The 21,579-nt window shown below is 43.9% G+C and overlaps 1 protein-coding gene across 2 annotated transcripts in view; it reads left to right on the top strand.

Moving 5' to 3' along the window:
• Window positions 1-11,879: 11,879 nt before the first annotated feature.
• Window positions 11,880-21,579, top strand: part of LOC145406640 (uncharacterized) — a 102,070-nt gene continuing 92,370 nt past the window's right edge. Inside the window, exon 1 of one of the 2 annotated variants that reach the window (XM_080277719.1) lies at window positions 11,880-11,942. The gene's annotated coding sequence lies outside the window, so the exon portion shown is untranslated. Of the gene's footprint in view, window positions 11,943-11,996; window positions 12,231-21,579 lie in introns of those variants that run through there. The other variant, XM_080277718.1, reaches the window with a different exon arrangement.

Genomic DNA, 21,579 nt, shown 5'->3' with positions numbered 1-21,579 from the left:
GATATATATGCATACATTAGTAAATAAAACTAAAAACAAATAAAAATGTAATGTTTTCCATCCATGTCTCTAGCTGTAAGCTAGGAAACCCATATCTGAATTCCGATAGTCCACCTACATAACAGCAGATGGCACACACACACACACACACACACAAAACGATATCTTGTGATTCATATATATATATATATATATATATATATATATATATATATATATATATATATATATATATATATATATATATATATATCATTCATCATCCAATCCTACGTTGCCCCATTAGGAGCGTAGGAGCCCGGGGCTAGGCAAGTTGGCCCTGACATTTAAGATGAGTGACCAGCCTTACCCTGAGTGGCATTACGTAAGCAATAAACCCCAACCACCCCTTGGATATAAACCTTCACCAGGTCAATCCGATTGGAGCTCCGTAATTACCCTTTAAACCACCAGACGCCAAAATTTGGTTATATGGTTCCCACCCAGCGTAGTAAATTGTTTCCTGGTGTTCAGGAAACCATTTGGCTTGTCACTCAGTGTAGAGTCACCCACAGGCAGAAGGAAGAGGAAAGAATGAAGGAAAGACAGAAGAGGGAGTGTAAAGTCATCCGTAGGCATAAGGATGAGCAAAAAATAAAGGAAAGACAGAAGGGATGGAAGGAAAAAATGATGAAGGAGAGGAAAGGGCAGACACACGAGAACAGCACTACATCGAGTGAGTGGATGGTGAGTACCCACCCCCACCTACCACTCACACACACACACACACACACACACACACACACACACACACACACACATTTATATATATATATATATATATATATATATATATATATATATATATATATATATATATATATATATATATATATATATATAATTCAGCTCAAAGACAGCAACCACCTATTTTACTATGGAGGAAGGGAAAATGAAAGTGTTAATGGCGTTGGATTTCTAATTAACTGAAATCTTGCAGACAACATTGTTAAATTCAGCAGTGTATCTGACAGAGCAGCATTTGTTGTCATTAGACTGTGCAAAAAATATACCCTGAAAATAATACAAGTATATGCACCAACTTCTCAAAGCTCAGATGAAGAAATAGAAACATTCTATGATGACATCTCCCAGATTATGGAAGAAGAAAAGACAACATATACTATACTCATGGGAGACTTCAGTACAAAAGTTGGGAAGTCGAAAAATGGAGAAGCATGTATGGGAAAATTTGGAGTGGGAGAAAGGAATGAAAAGGAGAAATGCTGGTAAATTTTGCTGAAATGTTTAACATGAGAATAATGAACACATTCTTCCACAAAAGAACAGGGAGAAAGTGGACCTGGAGAAGCCCAAATGGAGAAACAAAGAATGAAATCGACTTCAGTATAGCAGATACGAATAACACGATCACAAATGTCACAGTTATCAACAAAGTAAATATAGGTAGTGATCATAGAATGGTGAGTTGCACAGCCAGATTCAATTTCAGAAGTGAAAGAAAGAAGATGATTAAAGATAAAAAGATATGCCCAATAAAAGTAAACGAAAACAAAGGAGCCTTTCAGTTGGAAATAAGGAACAGATTTCAGGCTCTAAGTAATGCTGAATGTGACATTGATGAGCTGAATGACAGACTAACAATAGTGCTAAGAGAATCAGCGGAGGTAGTAGGAAAACCTAATACAACCAAAGCCAAGGAATATTCAGAAAAGACACTCGAGCTTATGAAGAAACGAAAGGAAATGAAAGTAAAAACAAAGACGAAACAGAACGAGCGGAATTAAATAAGCTTATAGAAAAAAGAAAGAAACATGGATCAGATCAAAGAAACCATCAAAAATGGAAAAAGTCTGAAATAGGTCCGAAGTAAAATGGCACTAGGAAAGCAACAATTGACATCACTGAAAGAAAAAAACGGTGAAGTCATTAAATGCCGAGATAAGACAACTAAAAGAGCTGAAGAATTTTACAAAGAACTGTAGGCATCAAAAACAGTTGTACCAATAGATAACTTTTCAGCTGACACAAGTGAAATACCTGAGATAACACCAGACGAAGTAAATATTTCTCTCAAAAATATGAAAAGAGGGAAGGCTCCGGGAGAAGATGGAATAGTAGCAGATTTACTGTTGGATGCAGGAGTAGAGTGGTAGAAGTACAAAATAGGTTTGCTCATTTATTTACCCACTGTATAAAACAAGAAAATTCCCAAAACATGGTGTAATGCAATAGTTATTTTACTCTACAAAAAAGGTGGCTCAAAAGATCTTAGTAGCTATCGCCCCATTAGCATAATTATCAGTCATTAACAAACTCTTCAATAATGTCCTTACGAACAGAATAACAACAATTTTGGAGGAGAACCAACCTCGTGAACAGACAGGATTCCGAAGCGGCTATTCAACCCCTTATCATCTACATACAATGAATCAGCTAATTGAGAAAACTACAGAATGTAATAAACCATTATGCTTAGGTTTTGTTGATTACGAAAAGGCTTTTGATTCGGTGGAGCACATAGCGACTATAAATTCACTACGACAACGAGGAGTGAATGAGAACATTGTAAAACTCTTCGAAAACATAATTACCGTATATAAAGAGGGAACTGCTACAGTTAAGTTACATGAGGATTCGGAAAAAATCAAGATTGAGAAGGGCGTGCGTCAGAGAGATACAATTTCACCAAAATTATTTACAGCATGCCTAGAAAGTATTTTCAGAAAGCTAGACTGGGAAAACAAAGGAGTGAACATAGATGGAGAAAAGCTAAACCATTTAAGATTTGCAGATGACATTGTCCTAATCTCAGAAACAGCAGAGACATTGCAAGAAATGTTAAATGACCTGAACAGAGAAAGTCTGAAAGTAGGACTGCAGATGAACTGGAGTAAAACTAATGTTTAATCCACACCACCAAAGAGGATAATCGGAATAAGCGATGACATTCTTGAAGAAGTTGAGGAGTACAACTACTTGGGACAAATACTAAAATTAACAAAAGGTCATGATAGCGAAATAAAAAAAAACATTACAATTGGGTGGAAAGCTTTCGGTTATCTTGTATTTGTTTTAACCCTCCACCTGATGAGGTCAGAGAAGGGTTTTGTTATCACTGGGCTCAATAGGTGTCCGTCCGTAGAGTTAGGTGGCACGGCGGCTGGCCGGGCGTAAAGATTTTTTTTTTTTTTCCCCCGGACCATCTCAGAATGTAATCACTATAGTCATGAAATTTCACATAGTTATGTATCTTATAGTGAACTGGTGCCTTTTTAAAGGTAGAATGGTGTGTCTTAAATAGTTTTTTGTTGTTGCTGAAAAAAAAAAAGTAAAAAAAAAAAAAAAAAAAAAAAAAATTTTCGTTTCCGGGCTAGGACTTAGAAACTAATAAAGGTCCAGGCTTCAAACTCCATGAATGTGTTAATAGGCCTCCTGGAGCCTTTTGGTAGTTAGAATGCCATGAGATTTTATAATGTTATGATATTGCAAAAATACATAAAACATTATTTTAATGCATTTTTCTGTTAAACCTTTGCAACTACTACACCTAGGAGGCAGAAATTGTGCATGATAAATAGGTATATGAATACCTAATTGTGTATGAAGTTTCATGACTGTACCTATTATACAATCATAAAAAAATGGCTGCCTAAATAAAAAAAAAAAAAAAAAAGCACAAGTCATTTCTTCAAAATAATCTGTTCATAACTTCATTATTACCATGGATAAACTACTTTAATATTTGTTTAACTGTCTCTGTATTATACGGAAGGGGGGGGGGGTGAGGGCCGTTATGCGCTTGCCGCTTGGTTAGGTGTGCAGGAAGGTTGGGGTATGTGCTTAAGGTCAGGTGGAAGGTTGCAACAGCGCAGCGTTGCCTATGTTTTCTTGGAGGGAACAGTCTTACAGGCTTCTGGCTTTTGGTTCCTTCTTCCTCGCATTAAAAAATAAAATAGTCGCCTGGTGATCTGGTGGCTTAAGGTAACCACATGTTGCCCATAAGGGCTTATATCCAAAGAGTGGTTGAGGGTTATTGCTTACGTAGTACCGCCCAGGGATGAGCATATGGTCACTCTTCTTTAAATGTCTGGATTGGCAGCCTAGCCCCAGGCCCCTGCACTCCTGAAGGATCGAACAGTACTACATGTAACCTAAGTTAATGTAGCCAATTGTGGACGTTGTTTCATTAATTTTTTACCAAACGGAAGCAGCCTTTCCATACTTCCTGTCGAACATTAGTCTTTCACAGGTTACTTGTTGTTATTCTTGGATTACCACAGCTACTGGGCATTTTTATAAACGTACCTCTGAAAGCTATAAATGAGGATTTACAATGCGTAAAAATTCCGCAGGCGTCTGCCAGCAGCCAGCCATATTAATTTTAACGTTCCTAAAGAGCATTTTAAAATTTGCGAGTTGGCTGTCAAAATATGCAAATGAGGTTTGGTTGGATTAGGTTTGCTTTGGTTAGATTAGGTTTGGTCAAAACTTTAGGTTTTCCTTAGCTTTGACACGTGATAAAACTAAAATCCCACTTTATGACAAAGTTGGAGACAATAGATCGCCACCAGACTGTACATAATTATATTGTGACGGTTCTGTAGATGGCACTAAGTATGGGTGTTGGCTGTTCATTAGGGAGTATGAGTCACCCACTCAGTATGTGGACACTTTAATTTCAAATAGACTCCCTGACTTTCTTCCATAAGGGCAGAACTGTATTCGATAGAAGAGGGACTATACTGTGTTACGTCATTATCTAAGGGTGTTTACTTTTCGTGGATAGTCAAGGAGCTTTACGAATTTTTGTCTCCTATTCCTACGGACTGTGTCATTGTCAACAGATGTCTATCAACCATCCGGTGTATTGAATGCACAGGTCATAAAGTCCACATCATATGGGTTTCTTCCCATATAGGGATACCTTTCAATGAAAAGGCTGACGATCTAGCTCGTAAGGCTCTGCATTTGGCCTACGACTCTCCTGATATATCTGCTGAATATAGTTATACTACCGTCAAAAGCATGATTAGCTCTCATACATCTTAATGATAGCATTTGCAAGAGGCAGCACTAGCTCTATTCATTATGTAAATGTGGCTCAGAATACTGATGTATCATATGATTATGGTCAAAGAGGTGAACCTCATGACGCTGTTGTCATGAGACTGAGACTAGGCGATAAATATTATTGGGAATTCACCAGAGAAAATCCTGTACCATGTGCATCGTGTGGGGTGCCGGCGGCACACACACTTCATCATTACATAATAGAATGTCCGTTAACTGCTAAGTATAGAAACTCAAAACTTTTAACACTGAACAAATTACGTGGTTATCCCCCCCCCCTAGGACGGAGCCGCAATCCCACCCCCACCCCAGGAAGACACCACGTTGGGGCAGGTAAAGAATGCGCCGGGTCCGAGCAAGACTGGCCCAGGTACGCCACGGCCCTACGCCCCTCTTTCCCTCAACATGACCAGCAGCAACCACTCAGTACTGGCTACCTACATCTCGGCCGGGCCAGCCTTCGCCAGGATCGGGGTGGGACTTGTTCAAGCACAGTCCCAAGCAGCACCGTGGTATCGGCCACTGTACATACCGGGGAAGGATCGGCCACTATACGTCCTTCAGCTGTTGCCCCCTGCAGCACTGCAGTATCGGCCACTGTCCATACCAGGGAAGGGACAGCCACTGTATGCCCTTCTGCTGCAGCCACACCTGGAACCAGCTTCGTGGTGGCGGCTACTGCACGCCCCGGGTTGGACGTGACGGCCACTGTACGCACGTCGGCTGGCAAGCCAGGGAAAGGCAGAACTACGACATTAGCCACTGTCCTCGTCGGGGAAGGGACAGCCACTGTACATCCTTCATCTGCCTCCACCTCCTCCAGGAGCAGCACCGCGGTATCGGCCCTCAGGGTCTGTGGAACTACGATGTCAGCCACTGTCCATGTCGGGGAAGGGTCAGCCTCAGTACTCCCCTCATCTGCAGCCCCTAGGTCTTCCCCGTCGGAGGAAGTCCCTGGCGTTGCCCATCTCCCACCCAGAGGCCACGCGGGACGCCCTTCCCACCCTCCCCACAGGTGTGGTTCAAAGGAGGAGCTGCCGTTCGAGAAGTGCTGGCAGGGCCCAATCACAGAGGAGGGGATCCACGCCCTTTGGGTCACCCCTGAACGATGCCTGGACCTGATGGATGCAACCTGGAAGGGACGCCACAGACGACCCCTGACGGTGCCCCAGTCTAGTGGTGACCTCAGTCCCCAGCCACCCAGGGATGTCCCCCCGACCACAGGGCGAAGCCTCCCTGGCCTCTCTCACTGACGGCCCTCCGCCTGGAGCAGGAGGCGGCAGGAACGACTCCTGGTCCTGTTCGGCCCCTGCCCTGAGGGCCACTTGCCTGGTCGAGGCTCCACCAGGAGAGAGCCTCCCTGCACCCCAGACCACAAACACGCCTGGGTTACAACGCCCCCTGCAGTAGTCCCGTGTCCCCTACAGGAAGGCACACCCGTAGGCCAACCCCCTACGCTCGGGTGCCACCTTGATTGAGCCCAGGTTTCAGCAGCCCAAGAAACTCTCTAGCGTAGTCCCAGTGTCACACACCGAAGAACAGAAACTGACAGTGCCTGTGTTACGTGTTTGTACTCAGAACAGTGATACAGTGAAAACTGACAGTGAATGTATCTAAAGGCAGTGGTACCTTAAAATATAGTGCGAGTTACCTAAGTCCAGAACCAAAAAACGATACACTAGGCCTATGAGATGAAAGGCCTACATGGACTGTGTCTCCATCCCTGTGTATTATTGGTGTATATTGCTGACTGAGGGTAATCACACTGTATATATGGTGTGCTGTAAAGACTGCCCCTAAAAGCCTGTCACTGTACCTGTGCCCTATATTGTATACGATTGTATGTGTATTGTAAGGGAGTCGAATTAAGGCAATATATGTGTAACGGTAGCCTGCCGAGTTTTTATGCCCTGTTCCTCTGTTAGTGTGTTCTAGTTCCGGTCTCGAAAGAGGATCCCACTCAGTAGCTGGTGTCTTTAGGGTGAGAAGTTGACCTAAAAACACTTAGCATAACACTAACTGTATGTAACTGTATTGGCTGAAGGTGTGTGGCAAGACCCACACCTTCTTTTGTTGTATTAGCTCTCTGTATCTTTTACAACAATAAATATTTCATTTTATGCTACATGTTCAAAGGTTAGTTCCTTGCCCTCTGAACACGAGTTACAGAGCTGGGGTTCCCTTCGAGACTGGGTCTAGAGTATACAACAAGAGGAACAGGGCATAAAAACTCGGGTCAACCAACTTCACATGTATATTACCTTAGTTACAACTCAAGACTGAACACAGTATTAATATTACACACTGAACAGGTAAGGGACACAATAGGACAGGTGGTCTCTGGTTCAGGATGCTGCGGTCTTGGGCTACTCAGAGGTGTCGTCCGGGTGTGGGAGGAATCTCGTCAGGTGTGCCTTCCCACAGGAGGCACGGGACCACTGCCAGGGGCTGGGGTGTCCAGAGTGAGTTGCTGGGCGGCGTGGAGGGAGGCCCTTCCCTAGTGGGGCCTCGGTGGGGAAGGCAGCCCTCAGGACTGGGGCCGAACAGGGTGAACAGGCATGCTTGCCTACGGCCACTCCTGGAGGAGAACTGTTTGCCGATGGGGCTGGGGAGGTCACACTCCGGAGTCCTTGGGGCGCCCCTGGGTGCCTGGGGGCTGCAGTCTCGCTCAGGTCGAGTCATCGTCAGGGGATGCCTGCAGCGTCCCTTCCTCGTGGAGTCTGACAGTGAAGGGCATCGCCGGGGAGCTGGCTACAGGGCATGGACTCCCAGACTCATCACGGCACCTCACCAGATCTCCTCCAGCTGCAACTCCACCTGGGAACTGCCTCTGTGGGGAGAGAGAGAGAAGGATGTCCCGCTTGGCCTCTGGTTGGGTGGTTAGGCAAGTAAGGGACGTCCTCTGTGAGAGTGGTCACGAGGGTAGCAGACGAGGGACATACGGTGGTCGATCCCTCCATGGTGTGGACGGTGGCTGTCGCTGCGGTTCTACACGCCTCTGGGACAGCAGGTGAAGGGCATACGGTTGCTGACCCTTCCCCGGCACGGACGGTGGCTGTTGCCACGGTCCTGCCCCCTGAGGAGGTGGCAGATGAAGGACTGACAGTGACTGACCCTTCCCCAGCGTGGATGTTGGCTGTCGCCGTGGTTCTGCCCTTCTCTGGGGTCACAGCAGGGAGACATACAGTGACCAATCTCCTCCCAGTGTGGACAGTGGCTGTCATTGCAGTGCTGTTCCCAGGAGTGGCTGCAAGTGGAAGGCATATGGTGTCTGTCTCTTCTGCGGACAGTAGTTGTCACCGTGGTCCTGCAGAGGGTAACAACTGAAGAGAGTACTGTGGCCGACCCTTCCCGACACGGACGGTGGCCGTCGTCGCAGTGCTGCCTGGGACTGTATCTCTACAAGTCCCACCCCGATCCTGACGAGTGCTGGCCTAGCTGGAGAGTAGTCTGCCAGGGCAGCATTCCTGCTTCTGGCTCTGTTGAGGAGAAGAGGTAGTAGGGGACATAGGCCCGTCTTGAGTGGGTCTTTCATGTGCCCTATGTACCTCCTTGTGGTCTCCCCCTGGAGTGGATGTTACGACACCTGGTCTGTGGCTCCTCAATGGGTGGGTAATGCACCACCCCGTCCATGGTCTCCCGTTGGAGTGGGTAATGCACCACCCCATCCGTGGTCTCCCGTTGGGGTGGGTATTGTGTCATGTCCGTGGTCCCCCGTTGGGGTGGGTATTTCATTTCAAGTCAAGTCAACTGACGCATCCAGTCCGAGTGATGGTTAGCAAACAACGCAGCCAGTTGGTGAGATCAACATTGCCACAGGAGACCCATTTATACCCCCAAATAGGTATATTTTGTCTTTTTCCAATCACTTCTTGCAGTCACAAATCAGTAGTTAACTATCTGTGTTGCATATGTACCAAAATTACTCAAAAGAGATCTCCATGCCCGTCTGGTAATGAATTACCATTGTTTCTTATAATATGTCCATTACGTAATCCAAAGAAGTACCATGTTTGAACTGCGAAGAATATATCTACACCAAATTATACCATTTTCCGTTTCATGCAACGCAGCCCAGGAGTGAATGGTGGGTGTTCCCAATTTCCAAAATTTCATTTGTCGAAAAGAAGGCTCAGACTTTGATGTGTTGATGTTTCCTCCATGTTACTTATTTCCAGTATAACCGAAATATGAAGAAACTGTCACTAAAGGGATGATATTTTTTGACAGTCAACAAATAAATTGAAATACCCACCCCAGAAGGAGACCCCGGGTAGGGCGAGACACCAACCCCAGGAGGAGGCCATGGGGAGGTGCACAAGGGCCTCCGAGCCACATAAGCCACATCCCCTGCTACAATATGCCTCTCTTCCACCCAGTGGGACCAGCAAGGAGTTCATCACCCCACTGCATTATTTTCCAACCAGGACAGCACTCACCAGACCTGGGGTAGAACTGGTTGCCATACAGTCCCAAGTAAGCCCTCCGTAACGTCCACCGGACTTGCCACTAAAGGAGGAATGACCACCAGTCTTCCCAAACCTACACACCTCAAAGGGGTGCAGTGGCATAGAAACATCCACAAGGTTTGCTGTAGAGGGAGCATCCATTAGATCTCCCTCTTCTGCCACCCACCACCAGGAGCAGGGGCATGGTAATGTCCACCGGACTTGCCATCGGAAGAACGTCCACCGGACTTCCCCCACCTCTCATCCCAGGGAAGAGAGCAGAGCCTTGGTAGCATCCACTGGACCTGCCATAAAGGGGACTTCCACCCAATTCCCCTTGGCTGCAACTTTCCCCCAGCAGCAGGACCTCGGTAACGTCCACCAGAATTACTGCAGGCGAAGGAACGTCCAACAGACTTCCTCTACCAGCTGCCCCCGGGATGACTGGAGCCCTGGTAACATCCACTGGACTTGCCATGCGGGAGGAACATCCACCGGACTTCCTTCCTCCACCACCCTGGAAGGGAGCCTTGGTAACATCTACCAGACTTGCCAGGTGGAGGGAGCGTTCACCGGACCTCCTTCTTCCACTGCCCCGGAGTGGAGTTTCGGCAATGTCCACTGCACTTGCCAAGCAGAGGGAACGACCGCCGGTCTTCCCTCCTTCACTACCCCGGAGGCTCCCGCCAAGGACAGCATCCCTGGCTCGGCCCGCCCCTCCAGAGGCTGAGCGCGATGCCCCTCGCACTCCCCTCGTGCCACTAGGGGTGGAGATTGCTCCCCTACAGGGTTCCTGATGGAGGACGTCTGATATGGACCCGTCGTGAGCCTGGGTGTCCTGTCCCTGCAGCCGTCCCCTCGACGCCCCCAGCCACTGTCGGACTCCCCAGGAGTGAGCGGCCGCAGGCAGCACCTGACGGCCTCCCCATCCCGACGAAACCGCAGCCCCCGACCCTCGAGGGGCGCCTCGACGACCCCGGGTCAGGACCAGCCCGGACCTTCCAGCAGGACCCCTACCACTTCCAAGGGCAGGCGCCGCGCTGCGCGCCTACTAGCCCTGTTTGGCCCCAGTCCCGAGGGCCACCACACGCGTAAGGGCCCCAGCAGGAGAGGCCACTCACAATGCCGCCCTACAGCCCACGCCGGACGCCCTAACACGCAGCTCGAGACGAGCGCCTCTCCCTAGAGCGCCTGGGACGGCCCACCTCTCACACCCTGGCCGACACCTGCACCTGACTGGGATCTAGTCTGTGTCCAACCTTGATGTGTCAGTAAGTGTTGTTCTGTGCCATATGTATTGTGTTCTGCATTGTATATTTGTCTAATATATTCGTGTAAGACTGGTTAGCCCGTGTTTGAGCCCTGTTCCTTTGTTGCATGCTCTTGCCCGGTCCTGAACAAGAGAACCCAAGTCCATGCTCGCGATCTGTGTTCAAGAAGTTGAACCCTGAACACGCTGCATAACGTAAATAATACTGGTTTACGGTGTTGACGTCAACTTAAGAAGGAATGGTTTTACTGTCGAGGAATAGGTTTCATTACGAATGACAGCCACTAGACATTGATTGATAGTTTTTTTTTTTTTCGCACATTCACCATCTTTTTTTTTTTTTTTTGTATAAGCACTCTGTACACCTTTACAATAATAAATATTATCAAACCGGCCACCTTTTTGCGATTACGCGCAACTTGCATTTCGTCTGTCCAACAGTATTGCCTAAATTCCGCTAGATAAACAAAATATCCGATATACCTAACGTGAAAAAAGCTAATAGTGCTTGTGTCATATACACACACCAGTTAACGAGGTGTAGTGAAAGAATGCCATTTTCATCTTTATTTAAACTTGCTGAAGTCTCTTTGTCACTCTTACTGATGTTTTGTAAGCAGGCAATAGTCCGTTCAGATGTATAATGTTTTTAGACATTTCATAAGAACTGCAGCATTTTCAACTCTTTCGGGACCACTTTCAGCAAGAACAGCGTTTCTTTCTCTCTCTCATTGTGTGTATGTCAGTTATGAAACTTCCTGAAAAGTATTAACCCCAGTAACCCCAACATTATCTGTACTAATGATCTATATCAATCTAAAACTCTACCATTGAATTCTATAATTCCATCTGATTACTGTTAAATTACATGGGACTGGAACTCGTGACACGCTAGCATATCCATGAAATTATTACATAGTTATGCCATTATGAATGAAACATGAAAATCTGTGAGAATCCCTGCCAGATCCTGTGCAATTCTCCTTTCAAATTCACTAGTCTGTTAACTATAATTTTTCTAAATCTGCGTGATGAAATCCGCTATATGTAGCGTATTTTTGTTTAGTTGGCATTTGGCATGCTGTGTCCCACTCAAGCTGAGGTTGACATGACTGTAAACATTCGTACTTGAGCCTGTACGTATTGTGAAGGTAATGTGTGCGATCCTTATTACAGAGAATGGCTGTTACTCTTCATTACTATGTGTTATTATTTTTGTTATAAGCAAACACTGTCAGCAGGAGCAGAGAATAAACTAGATGAAGAGTGACCAAGACCCTAACCTAGAAAATCAAGAAGCGTCCTTTGGGACATGTGCCGTCTGTAGGGTTTTCGCCCTTTTGTTTTCCATGCCTTAGTCATCACAGGTAAAAGGAAAGTTAGGGCTGCAGGTGGCAGTGTCTACGCTAGGACTTGCATCGGTAATTACAGAAGTATTGGTAAGTACTGCTTTTGGCGGGAATTGTATTTATGATTACCGTGAAGGGTGTCTCGTAGTACCAGGTAGGCAATTATTTTATGGAATTTCTTTTCGGTGAAACTGCAGGAGAGCCCCCATGCATTGAATTCACAGTTTTTATATTTTCTCAGTAAATTATAATGTAAATATCACTGATAGCTTCAGACAGTTGCAGAAATGCATTATTTCAAAGATATTAACTACACAACCTCAAGTTTTACACAAAGTGGTAAGTGGCCATTTGCCTTATCAGACTTTGAGGTTAATTTGTCTCCAAAGTCAATCCACACTTCATGGAATGTGGGAAGTTTGAGGGGAAGAGCGGGGGAAGTCAGGCATTCAGTAGGAGGTGGGTGGATGTGGCGTGTTTGCAGGAAGTCCGGTACAGGGGTGGATCAGCCAGAAAGATTGTTGGGAAGGACTGTTGCTATAAGTTGTTTTGGCAGGGGGGGACTGACGGATATGGAGGTGTTGGTGTGATGGTTGCGGAGAAATGGGTGGAATATGTTACGAATGTTTTGAGAGTAAGCGATAGGATATTGGTAGTGAAAATTCTGTTGGGTAGAAAGGTAGCTGCGATTATATTGGCATATGCACCACAGGCAGGATTGGATGAAGCAGAGGAAGATAGATTTTGGGATGATTTAATACGTGTAGTGGGTGGTATGCGGGATGATGAGATAGTGATTTTGGGAGGGGACTTAAATGGTCATCTAGGTGAAGCAGCACAAGGTTATGAAGGAGTGCATGGGGGATGTGCGTATGGTCTAAGGAATGCAGAAGGGGAAAGGATACTCGAGTTTGGGGAGGCAACGGACATGATTGTGTGCAGTCAGATAGATTATTTTCTGGTTAGGAGGGCTGATAGGAGGTTAGTGAGGGACTGGGATGTTAAAGTTATAGGAAATGAGGAGTGTGTGCAGCAGCACAAACTATTGATTTGTGATATGGTGCTTAAAGAACAAGTGATGAAAAAGAGGACTTGTGTACCTAGAAGAAAAATATGGAAGCTGAAAAACCAAGTAGTAAGGGATGCCTTCTATAGCGAGTTGAGGAGAGTGGTGGCTGAACAGGGAGCTGTAGACAGAGGCGTTAATGAACAGTACAGAGCCCTCAAGAACAATTTCTTGAGAGTTACTGATGTAACATGCAGTTGGACAAGAGGACCACCAAGACATAAAGTAACTTGGTGGTGGGATGAGGGTGTAGAAGCTGCAGTTAAGGAGAAAAGAAGGCTTTTCCGGGAATGGAAGAAGGGTGGTAACAAAGAGGAATATTTGGCTGCCAAGTGCAGGGCTGGAAGAGAGGTATACAGTGCAAAGTCTGAGTCACAGAGACTATTACTTGATAACTTAAATCACGGAGAAAGGAAAAATATGATATTTAGGGTGGCAGGTAAAGTGAAGAGGGATAATCGAGATATTATAGGTGAGCAGTGTGTGACGAATGATGAAGGAAGGGTAGTGGTGAACAGTGAGGATATTAAAGATGCATGGAGAGAGCATTATAATCGGTTGTTGAATGAGGAGTTTGACTGAGACAGGGAAGGTTTGGAGCCAGCAGATCCAGTGTCTGGCCCTTGGCCTTTGATTGATATTGCTACTGTGAGTGAGGCAATAGGCAGGATGAGGGTGGGGAAGGCAGCAGGTGTGTCTGGGTTGACTGCCGAAATGCTGAAGGCCTCAGGCGATATAGGGGTGAGTTTTGTCACTGACCTGGTAAATAGGATTATTTATGAGTGTGTTATCCCAGATGATAGGCTGAAGAGTGTAATTGTAAATGTGTATAAAGGGAAGGGTGATGCCCTGGAAAGAGGAAATTATAGAGGTATAAAGCTTTTAGATCAGATAATGAAGGTAATGGAGAGAGTTTTAGAAGGTACCGGTATGATTTGAGAAAGAGTGAATATTGATGAGATGCAGTTTGGGTTTATGCCAGGTAGGGGGACAGCTTCGGGAAAAATATATTGGTAGGAGACGGGATCTTTATTTTGTTTTTGTTGATTTGGAAAAGGCCTTCAACAGAGTCCGTAGAGAGTGGGTGAAGTGGGCAATGAGAAAGCTTGGCTTGGAGGAGTGGCTGGTTAGGGTGGTTATGGCTATGTATGTGGGTGCTCACACCCAGGTAAAAGTGAATGGAAATTTGAGTGATGAGTTTTCCGTGAATGTTGGTGTGCATCAGGGGTCAGTCTTGAGTCCCATGTTTATCATGGTACTTGAAGCCCTTTCACGTGACTTTAGAAACGGACTCCCGTGGGAGTTGTTGTATGCTGATGATTTGGTGTTGATTGCAGAGAACGAAAGGGAGGCGGAGGAAAGGTTTAGGAAGTGGAGAGATGGTATGGGGCACAAGGGTTTAAGGGTAAATGCAGATAAAACAAAAGTGATGATATCTAGGGTTGGTGGCGGTACTGTCAAAGACGAGGGAGAGTGGCCATGTGCAGTTTGCCACAAGGGTGTGGGAAGTAATTCCATCTTGTGCGGTGTGTGTGATAAATGGGTGCATAAGAGATGTAGTGGTATCAGAGGTAGACTGCGAGATAATGCTGATTTTATGTGTACGGCGTGTCGGGGTGAGCAGGTGGAGATTGTCAGACGTGAAAGGACTGAACTTGCTGGTGAATCTCTTGAGTGTGTGGAAGAGTTTTGTTATTTGGGAGACATGTTGTGTGCTGGAGGTGGGGCTGGAGCTAGCTCTGTGGCTAGGGTGAGAAGTGGTTGGAAGAAGTTCAGGGAGCTCTTGCCTCTCCTGACATTGAGAGGACTCTCCCTATGTTCTAAGGGGTCTTTGTATGCAGCATGTGTTAGGAGTGTAATGCTGTATGGTAGTGAGACCTGGGCAGTGTGGAGGGGCTGGGTTTATGATGGAAGAGTTGAGAGGTAGGATGGGACTGGAATGTATTGGTGTTGTGATGAGGAGAGGTAGATTGAGATGGTTTGGACATGTGGAGAGGATGGGGGATGATAATTGGGTGAGGAAGGTGAGAAGTGTTGATATTGGGGGTGGGGTTACGAGGGGTAGACCGAGAAAGACATAGGACGAGGTCATTAAGTGTGACCTTAGGGTTAAGGGACTGAACAGGGAGGCTGCAATGGATCGTGCAGCGTGGAGAGCCGCCATTGGGTGACCAAGGCCAACACATGCAAGCATGTTGGAGCCTTTAAAAATGAAAACAAACCTAGCCAAATTCAGCATAACCTAATCTAGTCCAGTTCAGCCTAACCTAATCTGTCCAGAATGATGGGGACAAATGAGTTTCAAGGCAGAATTGACCTATTACCCAGTGTAGGACGCCACTGCTGATGACAGTTTTAGAGTTCGTGTAACATAAATGTAATTTCTGCTAAATTTGGCTGTCATAAATGAATGATATCTGCAGTAATATAAATGTTGTTTCTGCAGAAAGTTAGTGTCATAAATGAATAGTATCATTATGAAAAGTAATCATTCGTAAAATTTTTTATTATTTATTAACCCATTTGTGCGTAGGGCTCCTGTGTGAGGAATTGTGCGGGAAGGATAGCCATTGAGCACATCACCATCCGCATATTGGCTTATAGTTGCGAAGTTCATAGGCCCCTGTCAGGAGTTCCCCTTTTATTAACCTTTGAAAATGGATACCACCATCCAATATTTAAAATGCCAGGCACAAATGGGTTAATTGGAGCTCACCTGCAGTTTGTCCCTTTTTTTTTTTTTTTTTTTTTTTTTTTCCCAACCAGTACCACATCCATTAATTTTGGCTCACCAATAGTAGGATGGGGTATCAGGTAGAGAGGAAAGGTAGCATTTGGCATATTTTGCACCTGTACCTCCCCTCACTTGAGTTTGGTCATTTCCTAACCTGTACTTAAATCCATCTATCTGTCTATATCCATAATCCTGTAAGGGGTGGCCATTTGACTTTGAGTTAGCTGTTTTACGGGGAGGGGCACTAACCCTCCGCCAACCCACTTGTTGACACAAGGGAACACATATGAGTTGGTCATATGGTTACCACCCAGCACTGTAAATGGTTTCCTGGCTTACAGGAAACCATTTGATATGTCACTCTATGTAAAACCACCTGAAAAGGAAAAAAGGATTAATAAAAAGTGAGAGGAAAGATAAGAGGAAGAGGAGAAGGCAAACACAGAAAAAGAATGATAAAGGTGAAGGAAGAAGTAAACAGCACTATATCAAGGGAGTGGATGATGGTCACCACCACCTACCAGCAATACAATATTTTTTCCATTTACTGTATATAACTATCAGAATAGGAGGCTTAAAAGAGTGTACATTTACATAGTTTTGGGATAGCTACATTGGATAATGTTTACAAAACCATAACACCAGGTTCCAAAGAAGTAATACTGGGAATAGGAATCATGAAGTTGGACAGTTCATAGTCAACTTCTGGTGAAACTGCTGGAAACCTCCCATGCATAGAATTTGCAGTTGTATTTTTTTCTAGGGAAACTAGGCCAATGCCATAATGTAATTATCGTTGGGATAGGTTAAAAAAGTTACAGAAACGCACACAGTAACTTTGAAGATAGAGTATCAGCTATACAGTCTCAACTGTTTTACATGCAAATGGTGGCAAGTGGCCACTTGTATTGTCATACTTTTAGGTTGATTCAGCTTCAGAGTCAATCCGCCATTAATCGTTCGTCCCTACAAACCCAACATAATATGACCTACTGTAATGAACCTAACTGACCATAATGATCTATGGATGAATAAGTTTCAGGTCCATATTAAACCAGTGCCCTCTATAGGATGCTGCTGCTGATGTTCACAAACCTAACTTTGTGCTCTTTAGTAACATAAATGGTATTCTGCAGAATTTGGTTGTCATAAATGACAAATGTGTCATAATTTTGATAATGGGGGCTCTCATCATCCCTACGTCAAGTGGGGTTGGTGGAGGATTAGTGCCCCTCCCTGTAAAACAATTAACTCTAAGCCCTTGGCCACCCTGTCTGGGATACATGGCGTCTGGCAATGAATGAATGAAATGGGGCTCTCATTCAGTTTGTCCCAACTTTCTTCTTTGATGTTTTGACAATCTTTAAAGTGACATAGGCCCACCCTATTTTGCTGTTTTCTTCGGTTTTGATCTTCACCTAAGCTCTTCATGGGATTCTGTTTGTTTTTGCATTTTCAAGTTTTAGTGTTTTAATTCTTTTAAAAGTGGTGAAAAGCATGTAAAAAGTGGTGTTTGTTTACAATTTTAATGGTGCAAAAGACAGATAGATACCATCTTGTGTTCCAAAGACAGGCAGATGCCATATTATTTTTTATTTATTTATTATATTTATTTTTCTTGACTCCGATATGTTTATGCAAAGCTACAGAATGTGGTGAATGTTTTTGGCATATCAGATAGAGCCAGGATTCCAGGGGCTTGGGTGATGAGTGAATGGAAGTTTGGCCCATTGGACTGGACAAACTTGGGCTGTCTGGACATTGCTACTCCTCACCCTGCCCTTGGATAGAAGAGGAGGTGCAGATGATGATGATGATGTATCAGTGCATATTTATCTAAATCTAACAAAAAAATTTGCAACAACCCAACCTAATATTTCCTAACCACCTCTTCTGTTTTTTGCCAACCTAACCAAACTTATCCTAACCCCTCCCTTATGTGATCATATCTTCCTTGGTTGTTGATGGATCCTCTTTATATGGTACTTGAAAATGCACTCCTGCACACTGCGTATCTTGGTGGCGTCCTTGTGTTGTGTCTGATTCTTATCTCATTTTACTCACATTTAACCCTATCTATGGCTTTAAGAAAGATGCAGGTGTTGGTGTTGTTGTCGGGCGTAAACACCAATCCCTTCTACTACAGTCAAACCTCCTTGGCGTCTTGACTATGGTTAATTGATCTGCCAAACTACCGCAATTATGAAACTCCTTCGTTACCAAATAAAGCAGTCAGTGGAAATAAATGTTAATTGGTTCAGGGCCCACAAGTTTACTTTTTTTTCTCCCCCTCACAATACCAGAATGATAACTAACCCCTAAAATGACTGAAAGGACTGGATCAGCATTGTTTATGCTGATTCTGAGTTTCTCGATTGTGAACCAGACAACCCTTTTCCCTCATATTTTTCTAACTTTGTACGCCAGCATTGTTATCATCGTATTTTGTCTGTGGGTACAAAATTCTCACAATTAACCATTCCTGACTCAGTTATTGTTCTTGTGAATACATTTCCCAGATTTCTCGTTCTTTTAACCCTTTGAGATTCCGATGACGCGTTCATACATCACTTTAAGATACTTTTGTAATACATTCATCATAAATTGCATTTAAATGTCATATCTTCAACTTGTCATTTTGATGATATATTTTCCTTTTTTCAGCATACAGTACTATGATAAAGTACAACTATTCATCTTTAAAATGACACCAAAACCAGCAGTCTGTCATGAAAAGTATATTCACACAGACTGATCAAAGAAAAAGATTGCATAGCGAATATGCGTCCAAGAATCATACAAAACTGTGCTTCTTTTTTAATTTGCCTTAACGTACAATAACATGCATAAGTAGCCCTAATCTATGTATCATTGTAAAGGTAATTTATTGTAGTTTTGGATGGTTCATACCAGATTTATATATCTTTATTACTTCATCCATTGCAAAAAATGTTCTACTGCAGGGTTTTAAATTTTTGGATTTCACCTAACTTCAACTCATCATTTTGACTTTTTAATTTCTTTGGTTTCCCTTTTTGAACATAATATGATAAATTACAGCTATTCAGCTTTAAAATTGCACCAAAATGAGCATTGTATCATGAATATTGTATTTACACAGATCAAAGAAAAATATCGCCGCATGAAGATGCGGGTTTGCATGAGAGTGGCTGACTTTAAGATAGACAGTTATCTGACCAGGGCTGAAACCTGATAGGGTTAAGTTTACCCTTAAATATATCACCACTTCAATTTATTGGCAATTGCTACCATAGTCAAATCAAAAGGTTATTTCCATCACTGGCATCTACTGAGACACTATGAGTGAGTGTGGAGTGCTTAAAACAAAATTATATTCTGTGGTTGTTTGCATGTGGAAGCCAGTCCACAAAACACACTGTTACCATAGTAACCGATGCATAGTACCCAGTGGCCCACCACACTGGCTGCGCTTATTGTCACATACATCACTTTTCTGTCTGGTCAGAATAATGTATTAACAGCTGTTTGGGGGATTTAATGTACTAAGACAATCATTATAATGCTAAAAGCAAAAAGCAGTAAAGCTGGATATGTAAAACTGTTGAAAAAAATGGAATATGGTGTTTTTTTGCGGAAGTTGTGTAGCACATATGATATTGGTTCATGAACTGCATATGATATAAATAAGCAGAGGAAAAAAATACTGAAATTCTATACAGACAGTGATTTGACGAGGCAGATGAACATTAGAAAAACTATGAAAGATGGTAACAGTACTGAGCATGATCATGTGATGATGGAATGATTGTGGTAGTGTTGGATGAAGTGGATTTATCAGGTGGCTTGGTAAGGAACTAAGCTCAGTTGTTCCATAAAGAACTTATATTAGAACATGAGTGTGATTACACTGAGGGATACCAGGTCAGAGGTGTTTTATTGAATTATTATACATGACCTGTGTAGGTCCTTGTTGAATTATTATAGGCTTCAGTACCATATGTGACAAATATGGCAAAATGGTTCATCTGGCAAGGCTCTGGAACAAAGGGTGTTGGAAAATTGGTGTTGTAGTACCATTATATTAGAGTCATCATCATCATCTGGACCTCCTTTCCCACCCTAGGGCAGGGTGAGGAGTAGCAATGTCCAGACAGCCCAAATTTGCCCAGTCCAATGGGCCATGCTTTAGTGTTGGATTGGGGCACCCTCATCTTGCTCAATGTAGGGATGCCTTGCGATCAACATAGTGACAAGCCAAATGGTTTGCTGTACCCAGGAAACCATTTACTCTGCTGGGTGGTAACCATAGAACTGGGGTTTTTGGCTGGGTTAAGTGTCCCCCAGATTCCCCTATGTAAAATCACTTAATCATGGCAGTTGTTTTAGAGAGCCTCTGAGGGCCCAATATATTAGATTAATTGGTAAAATTTCAGAACAGTCTTGCAAGTCATCATACAGTTGTAAAGTAATAAATATTCCATCCATCCATCATCCAATCCTGTGCCGCCCCATGAGGAGAATATTAGCAAAGTATCAGTAAACTTTACGTTTCAGCTCATACTCTAGATGCCTGGATACTGTATTTATTTATTTTATATTTTGTGTGTGTATATATATATATATATATATATATATATATATATATCTGTATACCTAGGCTGCTTCCCCCAAGGAAAGGGAGGTAGCCGAGACAGGACGACACACTCCCCATTTACTCATCCATTCAAACACATTCATTCGCATCTTAGCTATGTCTGTCCTCTTCTCTTCCTATTTCTTCCATCTTTCCTATCACTTCTCATTCTCACGGGAATTATCTTGGAAAGATCATATTACATCTCTTGTAAAATCTGCTTACAAGAGATTAAGTGTGCTAAGCTGACTCCATACCTTCTTTACCCCTGCACAGTTGTTACTGTAACTTTGTACATGGGTTGTATTCGCCCCTGTGTAGAATACAACTCTTGTGTGGGGGGGCTTCCCACATACAGCTCATCTCAGTAGGGCAAAGTCAAAGGCTTTTCGACTCATTAACTCTCCTCCTCTTACTGCCTTTTTTCAGCCTCTGTCTCTTTGCCGCATTGTTGCATCTTTATCTCTTTTCTGTCGCTACTTCAGTGGTCCCTGAGCCTCTGAACTGGCTGCTTGCATCACTCCACCTCTAAGATGGGCAAGTAGCACCCGTCTGTCAACAAACTCTCATCCCTTTTCTGTCCAACTCTGTAATGCAAGAGTTAACCGTTACTCCCAGTCCTTCATTTATGCAACAGGTCAACTCTGGAACTGTCTCCCTCTGTCTGTATTTCCTACTTCCTATGATCCATCTTTCAAACGCATTTTGTCCAGGCATCTTGAATTGAATGGATCTTGAATTTGGCTTTCTGTTGTATTGTTTTTGTTTTTTATTGGAAGGAACAGTTATGCGGTCTCCTGACCTTTGGTTCCTTCTTCTTTGCATTAAAAAAAATCTCTTTGTTCCTTTTTTAGGCAGCTTTACATTGAGTGACAAGCCAACTGGTTTCTTGTAACCCAGTGCTGTGCTGGGTGGTAACCTTATAGGCTAAACAACGCATATGTGTTCCCTACATGTCAACAAGTGGTTGGCGAAGGGTTAATGCCCCTCCCTGTAATACAAACTAACTCAAAGTCAAATGGCC

The sequence above is a fragment of the Coenobita brevimanus genome, chromosome 71 (assembly GCF_032717465.1).
Source record: "Coenobita brevimanus isolate Jiangsu-jjx chromosome 71, ASM3271746v2, whole genome shotgun sequence".
NCBI classification, from domain to species: Eukaryota; Metazoa; Arthropoda; class Malacostraca; order Decapoda; family Coenobitidae; genus Coenobita; species Coenobita brevimanus.
This window is presented reverse-complemented; position numbering and strand designations above follow the sequence as displayed.